Source organism: Neoarius graeffei, chromosome 1 (assembly GCF_027579695.1).
Source record: "Neoarius graeffei isolate fNeoGra1 chromosome 1, fNeoGra1.pri, whole genome shotgun sequence".
In the NCBI taxonomy this organism is placed as follows: domain Eukaryota; kingdom Metazoa; phylum Chordata; class Actinopteri; order Siluriformes; family Ariidae; genus Neoarius; species Neoarius graeffei.
Window position 1 is genome coordinate 87,252,523 of NC_083569.1, and position 14,080 is coordinate 87,266,602.

General features: G+C 41.0%; 1 protein-coding gene and 1 long non-coding RNA gene across 4 annotated transcripts in view; both read right to left on the reverse strand.

Annotated features, from left to right (window-relative positions):
* LOC132866538 (butyrophilin subfamily 1 member A1-like) overlaps positions 1 to 14,080 on the reverse strand; it is a 164,491-nt gene that overhangs the window by 131,431 nt on the left and 18,980 nt on the right. The gene's annotated exons all lie outside the window — the stretch shown is intronic.
* Positions 7,639 to 8,482, reverse strand: LOC132867068 (uncharacterized). Its single transcript, XR_009650683.1, has 2 exons — positions 8,150 to 8,482; positions 7,639 to 7,695 (listed from the first exon to the last, which is right to left on the reverse strand). It is a non-coding gene; the product is annotated as an uncharacterized LOC132867068 (long non-coding RNA).

The window sequence follows — 14,080 nt, forward strand, 5'->3', positions numbered from 1 at the left end:
TATTCGCCTTAAGGCATTTTATTCAAAAGGGACTGAAAGACGATATATCCAACAAGAAACTGATGCACAACATTAATAATTCTTCAGTAGAGACATTCTGCTAGTTGGTGGAGCAAGACACTTTTACCTGTCTGAAGAGTGGGGATTATGCAATTAGACCCAACCTTTCAACCTCTGAAAAGGAGGCTTTGAATGCATGAATCTTTGACAGTGATATTGTGATAAAAACCTGTGGACATTGGGGGTTCAATTGTTATACAAGACAAGTCTGTTTATGTACAAGAAAGAGAGACAATTTGGTGACAAAAGCGCTTATATGCGTCTACATGTTGATCCTACTATGAAATTTAGTGATGAGATAAAATCTATATTAAAAAGAGCATTATCTGATTCAATTATTGATGACAAGGAGTATAGATACTTATTGCAAACCAACCCCTTAAGACCAGTAATTTATACTCTTCCAAAAATCCATAAGAGGATGGATAATCCACTCGGTAGTCCAATTGCGTCTGGTAATGAATCTGTGACTGAAACTCTCTCAATTTGTCAACCATCACATTAAGTAATTGGTGTATAATTTGCCCTCTTTTCTGAAAGATACAATGTATTTTCTGAATAAATTGTTGCATATTGGAGAAGTGAATGCATCGGATGTGTTATGTACTATGGATGTGACTAGTTTGTACACCAATATCCCGCCCACTGCGGGCTTAGAACATTACCTACTGTTATGATCACCTGGCTCAAGGGCAATGTAACATAAAAGGAAACCACACACAGACGAAAAAACGTTTAGAATATTTATTAAATAAAAGAATAAAGTAACGTATGCAAGATCAGTTGTGTGTATGTGTTGCAAAGAATGTCTAGGGGTGTTCAAACTAACGCAGAATCGGCCAAAGGAGGAAGGGGAGGCCCCGCCAGAATGGATCACTGGTCTTTTTATACCCTGTCCAATTATAGACGCGCACCTGCGCTAGATCACCTAGTTGGACAGGGAGATAGGTTAACCAGGTAGGCGGAGCTACCAACAATAAGCAGAGCGTCACACTACGGATAAACTCAGTGCTACACATTGAGTTTCTGATGTCATTAGCCCATCAGGTTTTAACAAAGAATTATTTCATGTTTCAGAATAAATTTTTCCTGCAGACCCAGGGTACCGCAATGGGGTCGCCTATGGCACAGAATTATGTCAACGTTTTTATGGGTAAATTTGAGCACGGTTTTATTTACTCTAATAATCCTTTCAAGCAACATCGAAAGTTGTGGTATAGGTACATAGATGATACATTTTTTATATGGCTAGGTTCAAAGGAAGAACTGGTCACTTTCAGTAATTATGTGAATACCCGATTGCCTTCTATTAAATTCACATTGAATTGTGATGACAAGGTTATGCCATACTTGGATGTTCTAATGAAAAAGTTGGATAACTCCTTGCACACAAAGATCTATAGGAAAAAAACTGATCGTAACGCTTATTTAGATTATCAAAGCTTCCATCCACCTTCACTTAAATACAGCTTGCCTTATAGCCAGCTTTTAAGGGTACATCGTATCTGCAATAGTGAAGAAGCGTTTCAGAGGCAAGCAGGAGAGTTATGCCAAAGATTTCTTGATAGGGGGTATGCCCCAACCTTATTGCAGGGTTGCCTGGAGCAGGTGCATGCTATTCAATGCTCTGATTTAATGACTGATATCACACACACACACACACACACTCAAAACTAACACTCCAGTCACCTTCGTGCCCACCTATGAGCAGATATCAAATACACTAAAAAATATTGTCCATCACCGTTGGCACATTTTAAGTAGTGATCCAAACATTGGCCATGCTTTTCAAGATCTCCCGTGCGCTTGCTATAAAAGAGCACCCAACTTGAGAGATCAATTGGCACGATCATATCTTCCTGCATTAACTCCTTTATCATTTCCCTTTAAGATTCCATATGGTAATTTTAAGTGTATTAATTGTGTAGTATGTGACATGCTCACAGAAAAATTCTTTACACATCCAAAAACAGATAGAACATATAAAGTAAAAGGCAGAATCACTTGTTTATGTATGTTGTGTATTTATTGACATGCTCTTGTGGGCTATTTTATGTGGGCAAAACAAAACAGCAAATAAAAACCAGAATTTGTGAACATAAATGTGCAATCAGAAAAAAATGAAGTCATCAGTTGCAAGACACTTTAATGTTGCAGACCCTGACGCCAAAGCACTCAGGTGGAGACCGTGAGAATCGCTTCCTATAAAAAGGGAGGCTTGGTATATTTTTAACCTGAATACTTGCATTCTTCATGGAATGAAGAAAGATTTGTGTTTGACCTGTTTCTTGTAAAAATGTGAATTGATGCTTGTGCTGACATATTTCCATATTTTCATCTGTATTTCTATTTATTTATTTTTACAAGAGGTTTTAAGACCAATGGACTGTTTTAACTACTGCATTGATATTGCCAATTACTGTATTTAACTTTATTATATTGTCATTGATTATGGTGGTGTGTACACGAGTGTGGGTATTTAAGATTTGTAGTAACATTGATGTATTTGAGCACACTGAGGAAGGCACATACCGAAACATGTCTGTGCAAATAAATATCTATATGCATAGTGCAGCCTCTTTCACCAGCGGGTTTCTTCTTTGTGGAGAAATGAGGTGGTGGCCTCCGACCCTGCCTAGACTATAGAGGACTTTACCAAGTCTCTGTTAAATATCCATATCCTCTTGTTCCTTCTGCCCTAGGACAATTTCGATCCACCAAGATCTTCTCCAAGCTCGACCTATGCAGTGCCTACAACCTAATCAGAATCAAGAAGGGCGATGAATGGAAGACTGCCTTCAGCATGACTGCCAGCCATTTTGAGAACAGGGTAATGCCCTATGGCCTTTCTTCAGCGCCAAGCATGTTCCAGTGCTTTATTACCGACATGCTATGGGACATGCTAGGCAAGTTTGTGATCGCATATATCGATGAGATCCTGATTTAGTCTCCTGATGAGAAAAGTCATCTGGAACATCAGAGCCATCCTCCAATGTCTACTAGTCAATCATCTCTACATGAAAGCAGAGAAGTGTGAATTTCATCAGAATCAAATTTCCTTTTTGGGCTATGTCATCAGTGCAGGAGGAGTCAGCATGGATTCCTCCAAGGTATCTGCAGTCACGTCCTGGCCAGTACCCACATCCATAAAGAAGATTCAACGTTTCTTAGGCTTTGCCAACTTCTACCGTTGCTTTATTAGAGGCTTCAGTACAATTGCTGCTCCCCTAACGGCCCTACTCAAGAAGGGACTCAAGCATCTCCACTGGAACCCTTCGGCAGAAGAAGCCTTTAGTTGGCTCAAGAACACCTTCACCTCAGCCCTGGTCCTACAGCACCCTGACCTGACCAAGCCATTCACGGTCGAAGTTGATGCTTCTGACACAGGAGTAGGAGTATTGTCCCAACACTTTGGCGAGAAACACAAGCTTTACCCAGTGGCTTTTTTCTCTAAGAAACTCACTTCTGCAGAAAGGAATTATGATGTCAGGAACAGATAACTGCTCGCCATCAAACTCACTCTCAAAGAGTGGAGACACTGGCTGGAGGGAGCCACGCACCCCTTTGTGATACTGACCAATCATAAGAATCTCGAATATCTCAAGAAGACCAAAAGATTGAACCCATGCCAAACCAGATGTGCACTCTTCTTCACACATTTTAATTTCATGTTCTTGTTCCACCCAGGGTCAAAAAATACCAAGGTAGACGCCCTATCTCATACCTTCGACTCATCACATCCGGACCCCGTAACTCACCCCATTCTCTTGCCCAACTGCTTTGTCCAATCCATCACTTGGGACCTGGATCAGGAGATAAAGAACTCCCAACCACGGACAAGCCTAATCAGTCTTCCGCCTGGCCTCTTTTACATCCTGAAGCACTTCCGAGGGTGACTCATCACCTGGGCTCACACATCTCCTGCCACAGGACATCTTGGCAGCCGAACAAACTCATCAAATGCTTAGGAACAAATACTGGTGGGAGAACATGCTCACTGAAATAAACCAGTTCATCACCTCCAGGACACAGTCAGCAACCAGGGTCCCCAGTTCATCTCACACTTATGGACCTTTTTTATGGAATGGTTAGGAGTTTCAGTGAGTCTCACATCCGGTTATCATCCCCAATCTAATGGACAAATGGAACAGACCAACCAAGAAATCGGATGCTTTCTAAGAATCTTTTGTATGAGGAACCAGGGGGACTGGTCTTGATTCCTTCCATGGGCCAAGTATGCACAGAACTCACTCAAACACTCCGCTATGTAACTAACACCCTTTCAGTGCATGCTCAGCTACCAACTGCCCCTGTTCCCCTGGGACGACGCACCGGCAAAGGTACAAGCAGTGGAGGACTGGTTCTCTTGTAGCCAAGCCATATGGGAGGAAGTACATCAATGCATAGAGACCATTAACACCAAACAAGGAATACACAGATAAACACAGAAGCAACAACCCAGATATCTCCAGGTGACAGAGTATGGGTCTCCACTAGGAACCTCAGGGAGCCCAATACTTGTCGGAAGCTACAGGCACACTACATTGGCCCATTTAAAGTACTTCAGCATATCAACAATGTCTCATACAGGTTAGAACTTCCCCCTCACAGCTGGATATCCCCCATGTTTTATGTTTCCTGTCTGAAATCTGCAATTTTGAGCCCTCTTGCTGAGAACGCTCCACCCACCGCTATGCCTTGAAGGTGAGCCCATCTACCAGATAAACAGAATACTTGATCCCAGATCCAGAAGAGGTCAAGTAGAATATCTGATAGACTGGGAGGGCTATGGACTTGAGGAACAAAGCTGGGTGGGAGCCAAAGACATTCTGGACCCTCTGCTAAAGCAAGAGTTTCATGCACAACACACTGATAAACCTGCACCTAGGGGAAGAGGGCACCCCAGGAAGAATTTAGCTCCCAGAGGGAGCTCCTCAGGGGGACACCCAAAGAGCACAGCACCCTCCGTCACTGGCTTATTGAAATCAGCTGTCATTCATTCACAACTCATCAGCCACACTTAAGCCTCTCCCTCACACACCTGATACTTGTGTAGTGTGAAGTATCATTCTGTTTTCCAGTCCATACCAAGCCTTTCCATCTCTGCCTGACTCTAGTATTTCTAACCCTCACTATCTCTCTCTGTTTACGTTACTTGTCTCTTCTGTATTGCCCTGTTTGCTGATCAACTGACCATTGCCTGCCTTTTGTCTACGCTTCTCGTTTTACAATTTGGCTTCATTTCAAGTTTGCTCCCCACTCTCTCCTGCACATACATCAGTAAGTGCCTGCACTCTAACACACTGATAGGCAAAACAGCATGGCACGTGAGGTTCATGAACTCCATTTGAGCTTTGGCAAATCAACATGCAGGAATGCAGTCACTTGATTTTCGATCATGGCGGCGCTGGTGGAGTAGATCAACTTTTCGGCTCAATTCAGAAAATCAGCAGCAGGGGACACTAATGTTGATTTGAAGTTGCTGACATATTGATTCGGTAAACCTTTATTGTTTTGTGATCAAACTGAGACCAACAGATTGTATGTGGAGTGGACCATTCATGAATTACAGCTTTGGGGATTTTTCCCTGTCATAACTTGTAGAAAAAGAAGACCGAGGAGGATTGTGTATTGTGATATGTAGTGACTGAGATGAGATGGGGGCTGCAAAGATGGCACTTCTTGGATCAATTCTCTTCCTAATGGCCTGAAACCAGACATCTTCTGTTGGCTTGGACAGGGACCCAATTTCAATAGTTATGGAGTAAAATGTAATGATTTTCATGGACACTTTTCTGCTTCTGACACCCAACAGCATAGCATGACATTTTAGAAAAAAATTTTGGCTTCCTCTCAGAATTCAGTAAAATACTTTTTTGCAATCAAAAGTCAAAGTCCTGCAAAGTATGGAAAGATTAGGGGTATCAGTAAGCCTCATGTCTGGCTATCATCCACAGTCAAACAGTCAAGTAGAACGAGCCAACCAAGAAATTGGCTGTTTCCTGAGGCTCTTCTGTATGCGTAACCAGGGGGACTGAGCCTGATTCTTCCCATGGGCCGAGTATGCACAAAACTCCCTTAAACATTCTGCAACCCAAATAACACCCTTTCAGTGCATACTCGGCTACCAGCTGCCCCTGTTCCCCTGGGACAACACACCAAGCCAAGTACAAGCAGTGGATGACTGGTTCTCTCACAGTCAAGCAATCTGGAAGGAGGTACACCAATGTCTAGAGAGAGTCAACGCCAAGTATAAGGAATATGCGGAGAAACACAGTGGTAACAATCCAGCCTTCTCCCCAGTTGACAGAGTATGGGTTGCCACAGAGAACTCAACACCTGTCAAAAACTTCAGCCATGTTACGTTGGGCCATTCAAGGTACTGCGTTGCATCAACAAGGTCTCATACTGATTAGAACTTCCCCCTCACAGCAGAATATCTCCCACATTCCATATCTCCAACCTGAAACCTGCCATCCCGGGCCCTCTCGCCAAGAGCACCCAGCACTTAACCTAGAAGGTGAACCCATCTACCAAGTAAATAGAATCCTTGATTCCAGATGTAGAAGAGGTCAAATTGAATACCTGGTAGATTGAGAAGGGTATGGACCTGAAGAACAAAGCTGGGTTGCTACTAAAGACATTCCAGACCCTCAAACAAGAACTCCATGCTCAACATCCTGACAAACCAGCACTGAGAGGAAGAGGTTACCCAAGAAAGAATGTAGCTTCTTTGGGGGGGGGGGGGGGGGGGTTTCTTGTCAGCAAACCCATTGAGAACAACCAAACTACAAACATGGATTCTTTGAACTACAACTCCCAAGAACCACAGCGCCCGTCACCGGCCTATTGATTACAGTTGCCACTCATTCCACTAATTACTTGTCACACTATAAGCTCCTCACTCACTCTACTCCAATGCAAAGTATCGTTCTGTGTTTCTCCAGTTCATACTAAGCCTTGCATTCTCTGTCTGCCTCTCGTTATTCTGACCTCTGCTTATGCCCTACATTCACGTGATCTGTCTTGCCTCTACTACTCTGTTTGCTGCTCAACCGACCCTTGCTAGTTTCCTGACCATGCTTCCTGTCTTACGATTTGGCTTTGTATACAGTTTGCATCTCGCTGTCCTCTGCACATACATCTATAAGTGCCTGCACTCTGACACCACCATGTAATATCCTCTAACACACACACATACACTATATGAAAAGAGATCCCCAGGGGTTTTAACTGGGCCCTCAGCCATCCCCTTCAGTATACAACCCCGATTCCAAAAAAGTTGGGACAAAGTACAAATTGTAAATAAAAAGGGAATGCAATAATTTACAAATCTCAAACTGATATTGTATTCACAATAGAACATAGACAACATATCAAATGTTGAAAGTGAGACGTTTTGAAATTTCATGCCAAATATTGGTTCATTTTAAAATTTCATGACAGCAACACATCTCAAAAAAGTTGGGACAGGGGCAATAAGAGGCTGGAAAAGTTAAAGGTACTATTCTGTCCTGGATAATACTTCTGGGGTATTGTAGACAGATAGCGAACAACAATGAAGACCAGTAGGCTTGATTCCAGGTTAACTGATGAATTTACTGAAATCTTCTGGTACTTTGATTATTTGTAAAACTGAAACACAAATGAAATATACAAGATACAAAATGTTACAAAAGGAATAAAATACATGCAACACACTGGTTACAATCTACTTTTCCTTCACAGGTACTGAATCAGGTAAGTAATTTCTTTACAGGTTGTAGATTAGGTAGGTAAATCATAAGTATAACAAAATTTAACATTTAACATCTTTTTCTTACAGGAAACTATTTACACAGGTAAGTAAACAGGTAAAGTGAAAATATACTAACTAGCAACGTTTCACACAAAACAATGTATAACATGTTGTAAATGAGGCTTAACAATAAACTAAATGACTCAGCAGTGTGGCTAACTAGCATTGCTAACAATGATTAGCATAATTAACAACAATCTCGTTTTAACTTAACTTAAGCGTTTTGATCATCACTTTCAACACCACAATAATCTTAAACGACTACAACAACAATTTGCAGCAATAACTCACTGTTGGTTCCACTCCAAGGTTAAAACAGCTGAATCTCTGGAGGAGCACATTTGTATATGGCTTGTAACAGGCATGGTTGAAACAGGAAGTGCCTCGTGCAAATAACAGGAAGTGACTACAAATTAAAGCTGCAGTACCTAAAACTACCACTAGGGAAACCTAACCCCACCCAGTAACTGACAGAGTCAGCACAGGTACAAAAAAGGAACAGCTGGAGGACCAAATTGCAACTCATTAGGTCAATTGGCAATAGGTCATTAACATGACTGGGTATAAAAAGAGCATCTTGGAGTGGCAGCAGCTCTCAGAAGTAAAGATGGGAAGAGGATCACCAATCCTCCTAATTCTGCTCTGACAAATAGTGGAGCAATATCAGAAAGGAGTTCAACAGTGTAAAATTGCAAAGAGTTTGAACATATCATCTACAGTGCATAATATCATCAAAAGATTCAGAGAATCTGGAAGAATCTCTGTGCGTAAGGGTCAAGGCCGGAAAACCATACTGGGTGCCTGTGATCTTCGGGCCCTTAGAAGGCACTGCATCACATACAGGCATGCTTCTGTATTGGAAATCACAAAATAGGCTCAGGAATATTTCCAGAGAACATTATCTGTGAACACAATTCACCGTGCCATCCGCCGTTGCCAGCTAAAACTCTACTGTATAGTTCAAAGAAGAAGCCGTATCTAAACGTGATCCAGAAGCGCAGACGTCTTCTCTGGGCCAAGGCTCATTTAAAATGGACTGTGGCAAAGTGGAAAACTGTTCTGTGGTCAGACGAATCAAAATTTGAAGTTCTTTATGGAAATCAGGGACGCCGTGTCATTCGGACTAAAGAGGAGAAGGACGACCCAAGTCGTTATCAGCGCTCAGTTCAGAAGCCTGCATCTCTGATGGTATGGGGTTGCATTAGTGCGTGTGGCATGGGCAGCTTACATATCTGGAAAGACACCATCAATGCTGAAAGGTATATCCACGTTCTAGAGCAACATATGCTCCCATCCAGACGACGTCTCTTTCAGGGAAGACCTTGCATTTTCCAACATGACAATGCCAAACCACATACTGCATCAATTACAGCATCATGGCTGCGTAAAAGAAGGGTCCGGGTACTGAACCGGCCAGCCTGCACTCCAGATCTTTCACCCATAGAAAACATTTGGCGCATCATAAAACGGAAGATACGACAAAAAAACCTAAGACAGTTGAGCAGCTAGAATCCTACATTAGACAAGAATGGGTCAACATTCCTATCCCTAAACTTGAGCAACTTGTCTCCTCAGTCCCCAGACGTTTACAGACTGTTGTAAAGAGAAAAGGGGATGTCTCACAGTGGTAAACATGGCCTTGTCCCAACTTTTTTGAGATGTGGTGTTGTCATGAAATTTAAAATCACCTAATTTTTCTCTTTAAATGATACATTTTCTCAGTTTAAACATTTGATATGTCATCTATGTTCTATTCCGAATAAAATATGGAATTTTGAAACTTCCTCATCATTGCATTCCATTTTTATTTACAATTTGTACTTTGTCCCAACTTTTTTTGGAATCGGGGTTGTATTACTGTATTGCTAAGTGTCTGAAATCGCTCCCTGCCGACTATATCGGGCACTATAGAGTGAGGACACCATTTTGTAGTGCTGTCTAAAACCTTAGTGAAGATTATTTACACCCTATAAAAATGTGCACTAGATCTGGATATTATATAGTCAGCTTGTTTTGGGGATTTTTTAATATTTTTTTCATGTTTAGTGCAGAAAATTCTAAAGGGTTCACAAACTTTCAAGCACCACTGTGTGATGCTTCAGGTCATTTTATTCTCCAAGTGTTAACCACTGACAACTTCACACTGGTAATTGTTAATATATATGGCTATAACTTGCACAATGAGAGTGATATACTACTTGAAACATTAGAGAAGCATAGCTGAAATACCTTTTAATAACATTCCAATCTCAGGTATTGTAATAGGGGGAGATTTCAACATGATATTAAATCACAATTTGGACTGTTGGCCTCTGCGTAGCCCTACTGCTGTTCATGAAAACTTGAAACTCTTTATGCAAAAATTTAACTTGGTTGATGTGTGGAGGAATAAATATCCAAACACTAAGGCTTTTACATGGAGTAATAGAAATGCTGGTTTCTGATAATTTGAACATTGATAAGATATCAGTTAATATTATCATAACACCATTAACAGATCATAATGCAGTCTCCATTTTTATTCCCTTGCATTCTGCTTCTACTGAAGCATGTAGGAGTGCTTACTGGCAACTAAACAGCTTGCTACTACAACATGAGAAAGTAAAATCAGGCATAAAGAGGATAATAATGGAATTTTGGAACAAAGCAAAGTCTGAGGATGCTTTTGGTAGCAATTGGGAACTTTTTAAATTTAAAGCTGGTCAGTACTTGAGAAATTATGGCAGTACCTTAACCAAAAGTCGTAGATTGGAAGAAGAGAGGTTGGTCTCTAAAATAATTGTATTGTCTCAGAAGAATCCTGCTGATATGTCAGAAGAGGAAAGACTAGATTTGATTTCGAAACAAATTAAAGAAAATTTACTTAAACAAGGCTAAAGGTGCCTTTGCAAGGTCAAGGAAGAAATGGATTGAAGAAGGTGAACAGAATTCAGCATAGGCGGTTTTAAACGGGGGCCGGGGGGGCAGTGCCCCTGTAAAATTGCTCCTGGCCCCTGTTGTGGCCCCTGTGCTGAACAGATAATAAGCTTTATTAATTTCGATGTGCGCTGGCTCGAAGATCGGAACTGACATGACGGAGTGTTCTACACGGACTCCTTAAAGCGCTGCACACACACTGTTACCTGCAGCAGAAAGATCAGCAGCAGCGCGAATTGTAAACTTCGGATGTGAGAGATAACAGCTGCAGCCCTGCAAGGACTAGGCTACTGCAAAGAAGCGAAGGTAAGGAAAGTTATTCAATTTCGTAACGTCAGTGTTTGCACATATCCGTGTTTTACTGTTGTTGTTCACTACAATAATAAATCCGTTTTATTGCGCTTTCTTAAACGTGCATTGCACAGCAATAAGTAGCCTAACTTAATATTTTTGGGAAATGGGTAAAATAACTGACAGTGTTTAACCTTCTTGTAAAACTTGAATGGCCTTGTGATATGTAGAGGCTACATTCCTCTCCATTTACTTTTTAGTATAGGCCGACTGTAGGCTATCATCATGAAAAGGAGCAAGGACATTATGTCCTTTTTTGCCCCTGTTGGCAAAAAGCAACATAGAGAGAGTAAGGAAGATGAAGATTATGAAAGAGGAGAGAGAGCCAGAGGTGGAGAGAGAGCCAGAGGTGGTGGTTGGAGAGGTGGAAAGTGAGGCATCTGAAAGGCAGTCTGAGAGTGAGGATGAAGACATTCAGGATCAGATTGAGGGACAGAATGAGGGACAACTCAACGAGTCATTGGGACAACCAGATTCACCATGCATATCAAGTACAGCACCATCAGGTTTGTGATGTTGAATAAATGTGTGTGTGTGTGTGTGAGCAGTGTCGGCCTACAATTCAAATAGCCTACCCTGAAAGTGTGAAGTCTGAATAATAATTAATAAATATAAAATAAAAATAATAGATATAATAATAAATTAATAAATGAATAATGATAAATAAATGAATAATGATAAATAAATGTTTTTCTCAGTCGCACTCTCATATTTACTGTATTCATCTTTCTCCAGATATCAGCAAGTGCTTGGATTACACTCCAGTGCAGCCACATCTGAAGAAAAGGTTCATTGTGTGCAAAAATAGAAATCTTATTTTACAAAAAAGAGAAACATGGTTTTAAGATTTATTGAGCACAATTTATTTTATGTTTAGGCTATTGAGACAGAATGTTTATCTCATTGTATTTATGCTCAATGTATTTTGTTTTGGTTTTAAATAAACTAAACAAACTTTGAACGCTTAAATATTGCCATGTTTTGTCCATATGTGCCCCCCTGAAAAAACACTGGCCCCACCTTGGCCCCCCTAGTAATTTTGGTCTAGAACCGCCACTGCCATCAGCCTATTTTTTTCAACCTAGAAAGACATCACAGGAAGCTCAATTTAATCCAGCGACTCAGTATTAACGGCACTGTTACTGATGATCCAAGTAGAATAGCAGAATTCTGCTCCAATTTCTATAGCAATTTGTACAAAACCAAACATTGTCATCGTTCAACAACTATATTCTTAAACTCTTTAAACGACGTCGCTCAAATCACTGAAGATGACAGAGAAATGTGCAATGAAACTACAACCCCGATTCCAAAAAATTTGGGACAAAGTACAAATTGTAAATAAAAACAGAATGAAATAATTTACAAATCTCAAAAACTGATATTGTATTCACAATAGAACATAGACAACATGTCAAATGTCGAAAGTGAGACATTTTGAAATTTCATGCCAAATATTGGCTCATTTGAAATTTCATGACAGCAACACATCTCAAAAAAGTTGGGACAGGGGCAATAAGAGGCTGGAAAAGTTAAAGGTACAAAAAAGGAACAGCTGGAGGACCAAATTGCAACTCATTAGGTCAATTGGCAATAGGTCATTAACATGACTGGGTATAAAAAGAGCATCTTGGAGTGGCAGCGGCTCTCAGAAGTAAAGATGGGAAGAGGATCACCAATCCCCCTAATTCTGCTCTGACAAATAGTGGAGCAATATCAGAAAGGAGTTCGACAGTGTAAAATTGCAGAGTTTGAACATATCATCATCTACAGTGCATAATATCATCAAAAGATTCAGAGAATCTGGAAGAATCTCTGTGCGTAAGGGTCAAGGCCGGAAAACCATACTGGGTGCCCGTGATCTTCGGGCCCTTAGACGGCACTGCATCACATACAGGCATGCTTCTGTATTGGAAATCACAAAATGGGCTCAGGAATATTTCCAGAGAACATTATCTGTGAACACAATTCGCCGTGCCATCCGCTGTTGCCAGCTAAAACTCTATAGTTCAAAGAAGAAGCCGTATCTAAACATGATCCAGAAGCGCAGACGTCTTCTCTGGGCCAAGGCTCATTTAAAATGGACTGTGGCAAAGTGGAAAACTGTTCTGTGGTCAGACGAATCAAAATTTGAAGCTCTTTATGGAAATCAGGGACGCCGTGTCATTCGGACTAAAGAGGAGAAGGACGACCCAAGTTGTTATCAGCGCTCAGTTCAGAAGCCTGCATCTCTGATGGTATGGGGTTGCATTAGTGCGTGTGGCATGGGCAGCTTACACATCTGGAAAGACACCATCAATGCTGAAAGGTATATCCACGTTCTAGAGCAACATATGCTCCCATCCAGACGACGTCTCTTTCAGGGAAGACCTTGCATTTTCCAACATGACAATGCCAAACCACATACTGCATCAATTACAGCATCATGGCTGCGTAGAAGAAGGGTCCGGGTACTGAACTGGCCAGCCTGCAGTCCAGATCTTTCACCCATAGAAAACATTTGGCGCATCATAAAACGGAAGATACGAGAAAAAAGACCTAAGGCAGTTGAGCAACTAGAAGCCTACATTAGACAAGAATGGGTTAACATTCCTATCCCTAAACTTGAGCAACTTGTCTCCTCAGTCCCCAGACGTTTACAGACTGTTGTAAAGAGAAAAGGGGATGTCTCACAGTGGTAAACATGGCCTTGTCCCAACTTTTTTGAGATGTGTTGTTGTCATGAAATTTAAAATCACCTAATTTTTCTCTTTAGTAGAGTAGAGTAGAGTAGAGTAGAGTAACTTTATTGATCCCTAGAGGGAAATTAAAGTGTCAAGTAGCTTATACAAAAATACAAAAAAAAAAAAAAAAACATATTATTAAGATACAGAGAGGGAAGAAATTACACTAGATCAACATTACACTAAATTACACTAAATCAACACTAAATTACTCTAATTCAACAAAGAGCAA